The sequence below is a fragment of the Oreochromis niloticus genome, linkage group LG17 (assembly GCF_001858045.2).
Source record: "Oreochromis niloticus isolate F11D_XX linkage group LG17, O_niloticus_UMD_NMBU, whole genome shotgun sequence".
Classification (NCBI taxonomy): domain Eukaryota; kingdom Metazoa; phylum Chordata; class Actinopteri; order Cichliformes; family Cichlidae; genus Oreochromis; species Oreochromis niloticus.
In genome coordinates this window covers 12,976,103-12,989,671 of record NC_031981.2, presented here as the reverse complement: position 1 = coordinate 12,989,671, position 13,569 = coordinate 12,976,103, and positions in this window count along the sequence as shown.

Sequence of the window (13,569 nt, the reverse complement as noted above, 5' to 3'; positions counted from 1 at the left end):
CACACAAACACTCCAAACACAGATTTCCAACTCCTGCTGACTCTCCTATCCTAATTTGTGCACCAAGGGAGGCTTTATTGCAGGAACAGTTTGTTTCCATTTCAGTTCTCTCCTAAGAAAAATCTCCTTCAAATAGATTATAAAAAAGATTTCTGCAGAGATGCTATTTGCTTTTTCTGTATGTATGAACACATTTTTCATGTGTGACCATTATCCAACATTGCGCTCCTGGCAATTTTTGCTGTGACACTGTACGCAGCTTTAACCAAGCAATGTCGTCCTTCATGTCACCACCCATAAAATTATGAAGTTGTCAGCATCCAAGTGTGTTCGTGTTAGTGCAATCAATCCAATGTTTTGTTTGTTTGTTTGTTCTTTGAAAGTTAGGGATTTGGAATTTTCTCTGTCCACTGATATTTGACATTACCTCAGTGTTTATGAGGCCAAATATCCGAGTCTGTGTGTGTTCCATACGGGTACAAGTGTATCAGCTATAGAGCGTGTGAGCAAAAAATGACCAGGGGAAATTTCTGCAGCACATGGAAACCCTATTGTTTATTAATACTTTCTAAATTGAAGTGTGCATCCCTGTATTCTCTGGGCTGTGCTGTCTTGTGTATAACGCACAGTGAAAGAAGGGGTGAAAGACAGTCAAAGGAGGGCGGAGATAAAATGAGAGTTTCCTTCCTTAAATGGTTATTCCAGTAACCAGTATTCAGTGAAGAAGAAGGGTCATTTGTTCATATTAAATGTGATTTAGCAAAGGTCTCCAAGTCCAGCTGCTGCCCCTGAAGTTTCATAATTCTCTCCATAGCCACACTGTATAGCTGCAGTCACTGACACATTTCATAATAACCATTTGAGTTACTCTGTGCATCGGAGTGCTTTCTCCCATGACCCCTCTCGCCACAATGTTACATGATATCGATTGTTTCCATTAGCAATTGTTGAATCACCTCCTATTGTTTCTGTCTCACGTCACTCTTGACACTCCGTAGTTGTCAATATTCTTGCTGTGCCAAGCGCTGGGTTTCAAGCGGGGCCTTATTCCACTTGAATGTTCAATCAATTGATGATGGCTGCACTCATCAGTGGTTCAGTGATAGAGCTTTCAGAAGGCGTTACGGGATGAAAATGTTCATCGGAATGCCATAATATGATTAGAGTTATAAACATCATTTGGTGTGACAGGGAGGCAAACCTGGCTCGAACACTGTAGAATGCAAATCAGGTGCTGATGATGAATGCCTTTGTTACTGTGGCTGACATGAGAATTGAATAAATCAGTGTAATTTAAAAGCATCGCTTTCACCTAGAGATGCCAAAGGCTCTAAAACAGTTTCACCAAACTCTATACTGAAGGCACAGCAAGGACAAATGGCTTTCTTTGGCACACCTTCCTCGCGTTCTCCTCTTCCTCTGTTCATTACAACAAAAGTAGGTCACCTACAAAATGGCCGCCATTTGGCCACCCTCTCTGCCCCTCTTCCTGTTAGCATATGTTTCTCTCAGGCCTCAGCCAAAAGAGGCTCCTGAATAATGCACTCAAACAAAGCACCCTAAAGACAGACAGGCAGGAGATTTATTGCCCATATTTGAGGCTCTTTTCAATAAGCATTCCTCAGCCAATTTTCCTTTGCGCCGCCTTTAATTACCTGTCTTAATAGGATCCCTGTAAGAGTGGCGGGATGTCTTCACTAATGTCTACTTCAGAATGGCGGGATAATTACACAAGCATGAAATTCTCAGAGATGTCTTTGAAAAGCAAGAGGAGAGGAGTGCAAAGAACGGGGGGTTAGGACAGCAAGCTTCTTTATTTGCAGCTTCACAATTTGCATCGTCCAATTTGCTGAATGTAGCTTTTAATTAGGAAAGTTGTTTTTTTCTCTGGTGAGAGTGCTTTTGGATGAGTGGATTTCTGAATTGTTTAAGTCAATGTGTGTGTACGTGATTTTATACGTGTGTCGATTTGTTTGTCTCTTTGTGATAGTACGAATGATTGTGTATGCCATCGAGGATTTCTACTGGCTTTTCCGTAATTGCCCTCAAGCAATAACCTAAATTCAGACTCTACTAGTATAAATATGGCACACATTCCCTCATGTTCCCACTTGCTTATTCATATGTATTCACCTTTTTTGACCTTTTTTATCAGGTACTTAAACAGATTACACTGCCCACGCATGGCAGACTACAGCTCACGGTGCAGTTATTTATTTTCATATTTTATGGATCTATATTAAGTTGCACGCTTTGATGTAACCGGAACCACTGTGGAATGTGGAATTGACAGCCCCAAAGGGATAGCTGTACCACATTGGCAGGACTTTGGTGGCACACATGAAGACGAAGAAGCCCGTTGCCCTCATCCTGACACATTTCGGTCCTGTCACGGCTGTGACAAGCCCCAAATCCCCTATGCAGACCATGACAGGCACGACCCCAGCTTGACTGCTCAGACAGACAGACTTCACTCCTTACTTCACCTGTATATTCCTACCAGTACACTCTCACAGTCAACAATGCAGTGTATAGAAATTCCAGGGGTGTACCTGGATTAATGTGCAGTATACCAAGGTAGGTGCACAACATAATGCCTTATTAACTGAATGATTCTATTTCTAGCATTAGATTAAATCTAAATGAGATTGTCAATATAAATAAATAGAAAAACCCTCTATGACCTGTATGGAAATATTTACACGTGTAGCAATACAAAATAATGCGTTACAGTGTTGAGTTGTTGCATTGCAACTCTTCACATTGCACCTTTGGAAAAAAGCATCTAATCTGCTGTGCATAATCACCAGGCCCTCTCCGCATATGCTCTACATTAATGCAGAGATTTAACTTAACCAGCCAACCTGCAGACAGGTGCCATGCTCCTCCTGCATCATAAATATGTATAAGACACTGTTGCAGCACTCAAACAATTTGCATAAAAGATGATGGCCGCGTAACATAAGCATGATTTGCAATGCATAGAGAGCATATGAAGGTTGAATGTGTCATCTCCTTGGAGCACACTTTCATTTTCCTTTTTTCTCTTTTCTTCCCCCACTCTCTCGTTCCTCTTGTTCCCTTTATTTTTTTGTTATTTATTTATTTGAACATTACACCTTGCATGCAGTTTCATGATTCTCTCCTGGCTAGTATTTGAGGTATTTTCTTTCTCTCTGCAGAGCAAATCTAGAAAGAAGTAGTTTGTAAATAAAGAGAAGTAGAGAGGATCATTTGCACTGTTCACTGGGGCCTCTGGCTGGACAGTTGGTAATTCACAATAAATTGGAGGCTGACGAAACCCAGCCACCCTGCAGAGGATGGAGAAATGTGTGTGAAAAAAGAGTGAATGAGGAAGCGTGCTTATATGTATGTAAGTGCGTGTCTGTAGAGCTTAACCAGAGTCCTCACTGGTCCTCTGGGAAAGTGCCTGACCCGTAGTAATCTGTATCGGTAGTGGATGCACACTGAGGTGGAAGTGCGTGTGTGAGTGTCTCAGTTTGCTGTGGTTTGATTTCTACTTTAGATGTATTGATTCTGTCAGTGCTCCAGAGGCACGCAGAGGTTTGCTAGGATCACACCTCACCTTTAAAAAGGAATCGCCTTTATCTGAAGCTTTTGTTTAGTGGCGACTGCAACTGTGAACTTACCCGCTAAATGTATACAGCCGTGAATGCAGAGGGCTAATACACATTGTTTGGGAATTGGGAACCTGAATACTGCTTTGTTTTTAGCTGATTTTAACTGACAGTTAATATTTGCCACCTAATAAGGAGACGGGAAATCAATACAGAGTATAACAGTAGTTCACACAAAGTCGTACTTTGTCATAATCAGCTGACCTCAGTGCTGATACACTTCAATGTATACAATTGTCAAATCTCATACAGCTTTGCAACCCACCTCCACACAAACTCCAGCTTTCATGCTTTGTCAGACTTAATCAATGTTTTATTTGTTGTAGTCAAAGCCTGCTCTATTCAGTGGTGGGTTTTGTTACTTCTTTCCTCACCTTTTGTTGTTCAGGTATCCTTGTGGAAGGGTAGGAAGTTTCAGAACTGAAACTTACCGCATTTTTCGGACTATAAGGCACACTTAAAATCCAAAAATCGACAGTGCGCCTTATAATCTGGTGCGCCTTATGTATGAATTCTGGTTGTGCTTACTGACCTCAAACCGATTTTATGTGGTACACGGCGCTCAAAAATCTGTCAAAAATGTTTTAGTATGACTTTGGGAAGCTACGAAGCCACACCGTTTGATGGATTGTGGGAGCATTACGACTACCGTAGTCAGGAGCCTCACGGAGTAATCTGTGTCCAAAACTCCACTTCAGATCCCAAAGTCAAATGAACACTGCGACATCACTGAGAGTTAAAAACTGTCTAAATTCTTTCGTCTTTAATAAAAATGATCAGTGTTGCTGCCTTACCAGGTGTAACAATTAAGTTTAACATCCAGGCGTCCATGAAAACAGAATTTATTAAATTTAACGGAGTTAGAAGCTAGCAGAAAGTTAACGCACTAGTTTCCACCTAAACATGATATAAAATGTTCTGACTGAGAGATTTCTGAAAAATTTTAAAAGTACAGCTCTGCTATCACTTCCAACATAAATTAAGACAGAAAACTAAACAGCAGTGACCTTTGTAGGGTTACTGAAGTTGGACTAGGTGGTATATAATGATGTGCTACGTTGCTAGCGACACAGCTATGTTAGCATAACATAAACACAGTGAAGCTGGAGGATGGATGCTAACTCCATAGGAACAAATGCAATCGCATGGCAGAATGCTGTAAACAGACCAAACTTCAGTCAGGAGACCAACTGAGATAATCCATCCACAATACGAGTCTTAATATACTGCAACAACATGGGAATAGAGCAGCTGTGAGAGAATTGAACATTAATGAATCAATGGTACAGAAGTGGAGGAAGCAAGAAGAATGAGTAAAGTTTGACTTGTCTGACTGTTTTGTTTCACTTAATGCGCCTTATAATCCACTGCGCCTTATGGTCCGAAAAATATGGGAATTTCAGCTTTTTTATGTACAATTAGGAAAATAATCATAACTATAGATTATAGTATTTTAGGGCTAGATGAACATTCAGTGTTGATTCCCTTTCTCCCAATTCATTTTCTATATTGGGGAAAAAAGAAATCCAACACAAGTTTCCAGCAACAGTAAACCTGTGTTGTTATTACTCATTCTGATCACACTGTAGAAAGTGTAGAGGAAAAACATCCTTTCAAGTGACTCAGATGTGCAAAAGTTACCCTGCCCTTACTTTGACATCACTGTTTTTCAGTGCACAACAGTCAGTTAAAGGATGCCGGCATTAACTAAAGGAAGTGATAAACTTGCCGACAATAAACTGTTGGAACTTGTTTTTGATTCCCATCCCTATTCAGAACAGCTGTTAGATAATCTTACCCTGTCCAGCACTTCAACTTCAAATTTGTAAAATTTTCCTTTTCTGATAATCATATTAGATATCCCATAATGTGGACTCACCGTGTCTTTGCAGTTAGTAAAGAATCGTAAACAGGTCAGATATCCCAGGGTTGTCTTACACAGTGGAATAGTAGAAGTGCAATTATACAACAATTAGCTCTGAGCACACTTCTCTGTTGGTAGAGAGATATTCCATTAGTGCTAACATACTACAGAAATTATACCTGATTACTTCAGAGGTGTCACTCGTCTTTGTTTTCAGATAATCAGATTCATCAGGAGAAAAAACAAAGACATCTTGCCACCTGGGGAAAACAGGGATTTAGATGATTTATTTCCTGTAATTCTTTCCAGTCTTGATAATCATACCAAGCAAATGGCTGACAGTATGACAGCTAAATGATGAGTAAATCTAACAAGAGAGAATATACCACAAGCAAAAGCAAAGTATGAGGCCTTTAAAGCTACTTCTAAAGTTAGCCTGTTAGTAGACGTGCAGAAGAATCAGAGTTGGAATTGGATGAACCCGAGCACATTCAGATAAATGTCAACAATAAGCCAGGATACTGCAGGGACATAATGGGATGTTGCTAGGCATCAGGAAGTGTTTTTTTTATTTGAGGACAAAAATAAATGTATCAGCAGACATTCAAATGTGCAGTTTTCAGTACTGAAATGAAGCTAAATAAAAGTATATTTCCTTTAATATTTTAGTGAGGTATAATTTTGAGACAGTGTAATTAAAAATGTAATGAAAGTATTGTTGTAGTTCATATTTATTTTGAAGATTTTAAACTAAATAAAAAACAGCCTTTACAAAAAGGTTCTTGATATTTTTTCATTCCAAGTGCCTGAGCTGTTAGCATTAGCACCTCTTTTTACTCTTTTTGATTAGTTCCAAATTAGGCCCATCAGCATAAAGCAATAGTAAATCTTTCCCTTAAAGTCATACCGTACAATAATATTACATAAACAAACTCTGATATTGCTTTAAAGCAGCGGTCGGCAATTCATTTTCCCCAAGGGGACACATAAGAAACTGGGCCAGTTGTGGAGGAGTCACACCAACAACCTGAACTCATTCTGCTTAATATGAATTTGATCGCTTCATAAGCTTATTACTTTGGCCTTTCACAACAGTCCCAGCTTCTCATGTGCCCCCCTTGGGAAAATTAATTACCCACCCCTGCTTTAAAGTGTTTCATATGATCATTCAAAGAAGCTGGATCAGTGACTGTTAATATAAAGACAGGACTCTGCAAATGTTTCAGATCATTTTCTGCATTGAAATTGTGACCACGAGGCTCTCTGTGGTAGCAACAGATGAGCTCCCTGTGGGAAACTAATTTAGAACTCACACTGTATGTATGGTTTCCCAGTAGGCTGGCTGTAAGATGGGGTGCATTTCTCTGTCTTTTTTCATGCTTCAATAATCGCTACTTTGTCTTTTTAACTTGTCTTTAGCTTTTTGCCTTCTTTTTGCATCTGTTCTTGTCACACTGTGTTGCATTCTCTCCATATTGCTATATATAAGTATTTTCCAAGCCATACTTTAATGTTCTTTTCTCTTTTTTTGTCAGACCACAGTATTTATGTCTTACTTCACATGCCTTGTCCTTCTTTTGTGTCTTTGTTGATCTCCTTAGTTCTTATTTTTCCATCCTGCAGTGGCTCCACCCACCATCTCTTCCCCGTTCATCTCACTTACTCAGTAAGCAGCTTGGGTTTTTAAACTCTAGGCTATGGCAATAGCACACTGCCCATCTGTCACGGCAGAGAGTTGCCATGAAATGGCCAACTCCTCAGCATTGCCGTGTGATCCTCTTATATGCTGTGAGCATAGCACTCACCCATCTCCCTCTGGGAAGGGTGGAAAAAAAATTTCCCTCCTTACCCTGTAAGGCAAAGAGAGACTGTCAGATTTAGAATGAGCAGTGAAGAGATGGGCTTTCTCATCCTCTCAGGCTCATACTAGAGGGCACAGCTTAAGGGGAGCAGGCAGCCCACGGTTATGGAATTATAAGAGAGACACCCAGCACATCAGGTTAAGTCTTTGGCGGAGGATTATGGGTAAACAGGAAGCGTCCCTTTGCACTATGCAACAGTTTAATTTCCTGGCTGGCAGGCACGCACACTGAAAAAAATCCAACCCCAGCCAGTAAAGGACTACAACACGCACAAATAATCTCGTTGACACATTCTCACACAGAAACTCCCATTTCAATCTGAAATATGGCAACTCATACTGAAGATATTCCACTGGAGATGCCCCCTTGTGCATACATCAGATTGTTAACATATCCACCCTCAAGAGACGAGTATGGTTTATTCTTTGGTTTATTTCAAGTCCCTGCTCACGTGGCTTACAAAACATGATTTCCTATTCATGTGTCGCTCGCCTGGAATAAATTGAAGCAGTTTTATGAGCGTGTGGAGAAAATGATTCTGAATCAAATTGGTGCCCTGATTTTTTTTTCCCCCGTCGGATATACTACAAACACGATTCCCACCTGGAATTTTGCACAATTTAGATGAGATGATTATTCGGCTCATACTTGTCCTACTTGCTTTAGTTCAATTTGAGTGGGCACCTGGGAATGAATGGAGAAGGGTCTGTATACAAGAAGAAGAAAACAATGAAAGTAATTCACATTAAATAAGGTGATTGCTGGATGGTCAGTTTGTAAATATGACAAAATAAAATTGCCTATTCGAGGACAGAGAATTCCCAGTGTACCGAGTTAGCATGTTTGCAGGTCCTCAGTTCCATTTTCTGCAGTGGCTTACTAATGAGCCTAATAAAGTGTAAAGGGTTTGTCTAGAGAAAGAGAATATAAACATATCCAGTAAGCTCTGAATTGTATTCAAAGGGCATTTTATTTAGTTAACAGAGCTGGGTGACATGGAACAGTGGTAATGTGGTGTAAACCAAATTATGACGTTGCCTTAGTACACCCCCGGCAAACAAACCACTATTTAAATAATTACTTTTTTAGCTGATGCCTTCTCAAGGTCAGTGCAATCACATTCTAATGCTTTGGATGCTATTGCCCTTTACGTCAGCTTAAACGTTACACTAAGGCCTGTTATTGGGTACATTGCAAATCTGCCCTGGAGATGCAGTCTTCATCTGTTGGCTGCTTCATAATTTATAACACTTGTCTTGTTGTGAACTGTGGCTGCAGCTGATGTGTAATATGGTGAGGATCAATGCCTGACAGCTGAAGCTGGAACAGAAAACCAGTCCCGTCTAACCTCAAATGTCCAGTGGGAAATTCAGAGGAGACATTTTCAAACAGCAAATAAAATTTGTTGGTAACTTAATCAAAATGTCAGCTCATTCTTCTCTGTCTCCATGCCCACCCCGCCACCGCCACCCTTACTGTATGAGCAGTAGTTTTATAGCAGGGCTGCAGTACATTACAAATCTTAGTACATGATACACCCAGAATATACTCCTTGCTTCCTTACCTCCTTGTGTTCGTTCAAACTTGACTAGGAAAATATACGTGGAAAGTTTTTAAATTTACTGGTTTCTTCTGTTGTGATACAAATTGGTTCTGATGAAATGCAAATGCATATTTTACCATTGCCCTAAAACAAGGTAAGTCTGCTGGACCAGTGAGCGTGGGGCATTGGAGAATTGCTCCTGTGGTTTCCAAATCTCATGAATGAAAGCAGCACCTTGAAGCTAGAACTCACACACTCAGACTCTTCACTAGGTAGACACATTAATATGCTAATCCATGGTTTTCTTTGTTTTTCTATGCACTTCTAACTTCAAGCTCATGCCCAGATTGTTTGATTTCCAACAGAATATTTTGGAAATCGTCCAGAGAACATTATTATTTTCTCTATTGAAAGTTAGTTGTGGGCTGTGTAAGGTGTTACGGTTACTGTAATGCTTTGAGGCTTGGCACTGGTTGCTCGAGTAATTTGTGCTGCCTTCAAATTGTACAATTTTTACCACTGCAGATATGCCTTAAAAAAATAAACCACAAACCTGGATGCCTTGAGTCACCTTTATTTACCTTTTTTTTTTCTCTGAGACTTGTATGAGTTGAATGAAATTCTGTTTTCTTTTTTTTCTGTTTGTTTGTCTTCATCAACCGAAAGTAACAGTAACAGAAAACACTATCAAATATAATCCATACTTACACCGCTGCTTAGTCGAGAGTAAGCTGGGCCTTTGCTTTAATGCTGTCTTGCAACACAATAACGGATGAGAGCACCTTTCGTTTGCAGCAGGATTTACTCAACAAGATTTTCTATCTCAAAACTCCTTAATGCTTCCTGCCATGCCTTTGTCTCAGCCTTGTTGGCAAAGGACTTGCTCTCCTAGCCGCAGGCCACACCACAGTGCAGCCGTAATCTCCACAGTTGCCTGATCAGGCCCAATTCCAAACATGCTACGTTCTAAGATGCCACTTACACATTGCCAATTGTCTTTCTGGGATGCAAAACTTCCCAAAGAACGTAAATTAGTGTGGCATAGCTGGGACGCTGCCCAACGTTATTAGTTACACATAATGGTTGAACTTTGATTTTAACTTCTGTTTCAAATATTTGGTGGATTATAGATGTTTTCCACCCACACACTGATAAAGAGCAAAATCAAAAAAAAAAAAAATACATCGAAAAAACACTTGTCCACCTGCAAATTATACCAGCAAACCTGGTATAATTTTCATAAATGATGTAATTTTGCTCCTGTTCTTTCTCTCCACAGAAGCCTTTTCCCTAATCTGTGGGAGGTAGTAATATTTTGAGTTTTTATAAGCCTGTTTTTAGGGTCTGTTTTATTCCCACATATAGTACTGTCCACATGTCTTGAGCCACCCCTCATTTCTTCATGTTTTGCCTCCAAGGAATCATTCAAGTATACCAAAAAGCATCTAACTCAAAAGATGAACCATTGTTGTGTCTACACATGGCAGAAACTTAGCAAAGAATTAACTTTAAATTAATTTACTTTAAATCTTTAGAGACTTTGTTACTTGCATAGCACATAACTTGTTGCTGGTGTGAACGATCATATAGTTTGACAGGTATAAAATAGTGAAGAGCAAAAAAAAATTAGCTAAAATCTTGGCATAGTGGGCAATGTGCAAATCTTAAGGAAGGGAAAAGGGGAGAATATGCTACAGTGCATTACACTGGACTGGACTGAAAATCAGTGGCAACAGAGTAATGAATCCAAACTTCAAATTTTTGGTTCAAATCATTGTCAGTAATGTCTTCTTAGACCAGTTTGATAGCAAATTTGTTTCTATATTTGATTTCTTTGTCAGTCTTTCTTGGATCAGCCATATTCTCCGAACAGTGCCATCGCCTCTTAACTTTTCCATCTTTTACCTTTAAGGTTCTAGTGTTACTGCAGAGCAGACAGGTAACTAACCATGTCTTGTCTTACATGTACGCCCCTCACTCTACAGTACTGCCTCTCCCTCTTGACTGTTCTGGCTACTCTGCTCTTCTGTTCTCCTTGTCTGTGCTTACTAGCTGAGCTGCCTTACCTCGCTGCTCTCTCTCTCTCCTGTCTGCCATGCTTGGGTAGCTACTTGTGTTCCCATGAGGTGGTCCATCAGCCAGTGCTGCTGAGCCCTGACTGGGCATCAGCGCCTGGATTCCTCTCCAGTGGAGTTCAGGTATCATCTGTTAGCACATCAGAGCCAGAGTCGCCCCTCAGTCCCTCAGCCACAGGCCCGGTGAATGTGTAAGGAAACTGTGTCCTGGATCTGCCTTAGAGAGACCGAGTGCTCATGCCAATATCAAGCAGAGCTAAATGAAGTCTGAAGTAATTGTTTTTGGGTCACTTCACTTAATACTATTGACTGCAATTACCTAGCATTTGCCTTAACATGTAATTTTAAATAATTATTGTTAAGATGTTAAACACTGTGAGATTTAAGGACTTCCAGTTAATACAGGATTGATTTTAAACATGACACTTTTTAAATCAAATTTAAGTCTTTATTTAAAAAAGAGCTTGATGATATGATAAATGATGCTACAGTATTTAAGGTTTTCTTCACAAATGAGGCAAATTTGAGGCAAAAATCATGTCAACTTCATGTGCAAACATGTGCAGACACACTTTGTTATCTGTGAATTGGCAGAAGAAAAACAAATACAATCCAATACAGTTTGTTTAAAAATTCCCCTACCACTGCACTCTACTCTTGACCCAGAGATAAAACCTAACAGGGTTGCCAATACATATAACCTTGCAGTATTAAAGCAGCAGTGTTTGGGTAGAAACTCCAAATAAGCATTGTAGTAGAATGGTCTTAATCAAAAGCTGCCCTTCTTCAGACCTTGTCTGGCACTTTGCACTCTTCCCACAGTGCTCATACCATCCTGCTGTGCCCGGCTCCCCTTGACCTACTAAATCCATAGAGGCAGCACTAACACAGCTTTGAAGGACTCTTGAATGTCTTTTATACTATTTGGCTGAGCAAAATTGCCTTAAATTTGCACAATTGATTTAGGATAGGATGATTATTATAACCAAAAATACCTGTCCAAATGTGTGGGGGTTTTTTCAGATTTTTTATTTGTTCAAAAACTAAATAAGAGAAAAATAAACAGTTGTCAGTTGTAATAGTTGCATATCAAATCCCCCCAAAAAGTTGGGAAATCACTTATATCCTGGATTTTCATGTGATTATTCATGTTGTCTCCTGATTGATTCCTACATAACTGTGTGTTCAAATAAAATATTCACAATGGGCCATAAAATCCATTCACATTTATATGATTTCCTCCAACATCTCTATCATTTTGATTATCTTTCACATGTCATTACTCTCTGCCTATTAAAGAAATGTAGCAACAAAACAAATTACTCAAAAAATTTGGAAACAATCCAAAGAAATTTACTCATTGCTCTTTTCTCTCTTCTTGCCATCCTGAGAAATTATATTTCATGCATGATGAGCGCTGGCAAATGATATTATGTTTATATATCATCCGATTCTGACGCATGCTCAGATCATAATGACGGATAGGTTCTTAGGAATGCCAGTGCACTCTCTGCCCGCCTATTCTCCAAGCTAAGGGATTTTCTAACAGATTCATCTGCAGGTGTCAGTTTGTTGGCATTGATTGGGCCTAACGGGCTTTTCGTGGAAAGAGAAGTTTGTTTGGTAAAATTGCAAATCCATGCTGACAGTATATGTTTACTGCTTGCTGAGGAAAAACACTGAGTAGTTTCCTCGAGGAAAAATGAAAGCAAGAAGAAATCATGAGGGAAGTAATTTTCTCAAAGTCATTTACATCATTTTGATTTGTAAAACACTGATACATTATAAATTTTCCAGAGATTCTGCCCTAAAAGGATAGTTGACAGCACTCAGGAAACTATAATGCATTCAGCAATCCAATCTCCAACCTTTGAATTGAAAATGCATCTTCTTTAAAAACAATCAGTGTATTTTGCCTGACTGAATGTGCAGAGCTCAGCTCAATTAAGGTTGCATCCCATTTACCATATTAACCACACAGCATACCCCACTGCTTATGAGAGGTCATTAAAACATTCACCTTCACAGGTCAATAAAGATTCTATGAGAAAGCTGGAGGCTGATCTCAGCAGGGTCACCAGTCTTTTACCTTTGCTTAAACCCACATACACATTCCTACACAAACACATACAGACACACTTAGACAGTTTTACTGGTTTTGTTAGGATTAAACTCAACCATTGCAGGTCCCAATAGGGGGATGTCCATCGGGCAAAGTTCTCATTAATAATGCTGGGGTCAATGAAGTGTACTATTGGTGGCTGTAATGACTTGACTCCTTATCTGCAATGCAGTAAATGATGGCAGATCTGATTTAAAGGCACAGGCTGCAGAAAATTTAGATGGACTCCCTTGCACTGACACACTGTGAAAAATGTTACTGCGCTGTCTCGCCTTCAAAAGTCTCTTCCATAATTCATCCAAACACTGTGTTGCAATGTATTTTTTATTTTTATTGCATTTTTAAATAATCGCTAACACTGAAGAATGGCCTCCCATAAACATATTTAAGATTATGAGAAAATTATTGGATGTGTTATATTTTTTTCTTGTTCTGATGACTTACATCAAAACGAGATTATCTTCT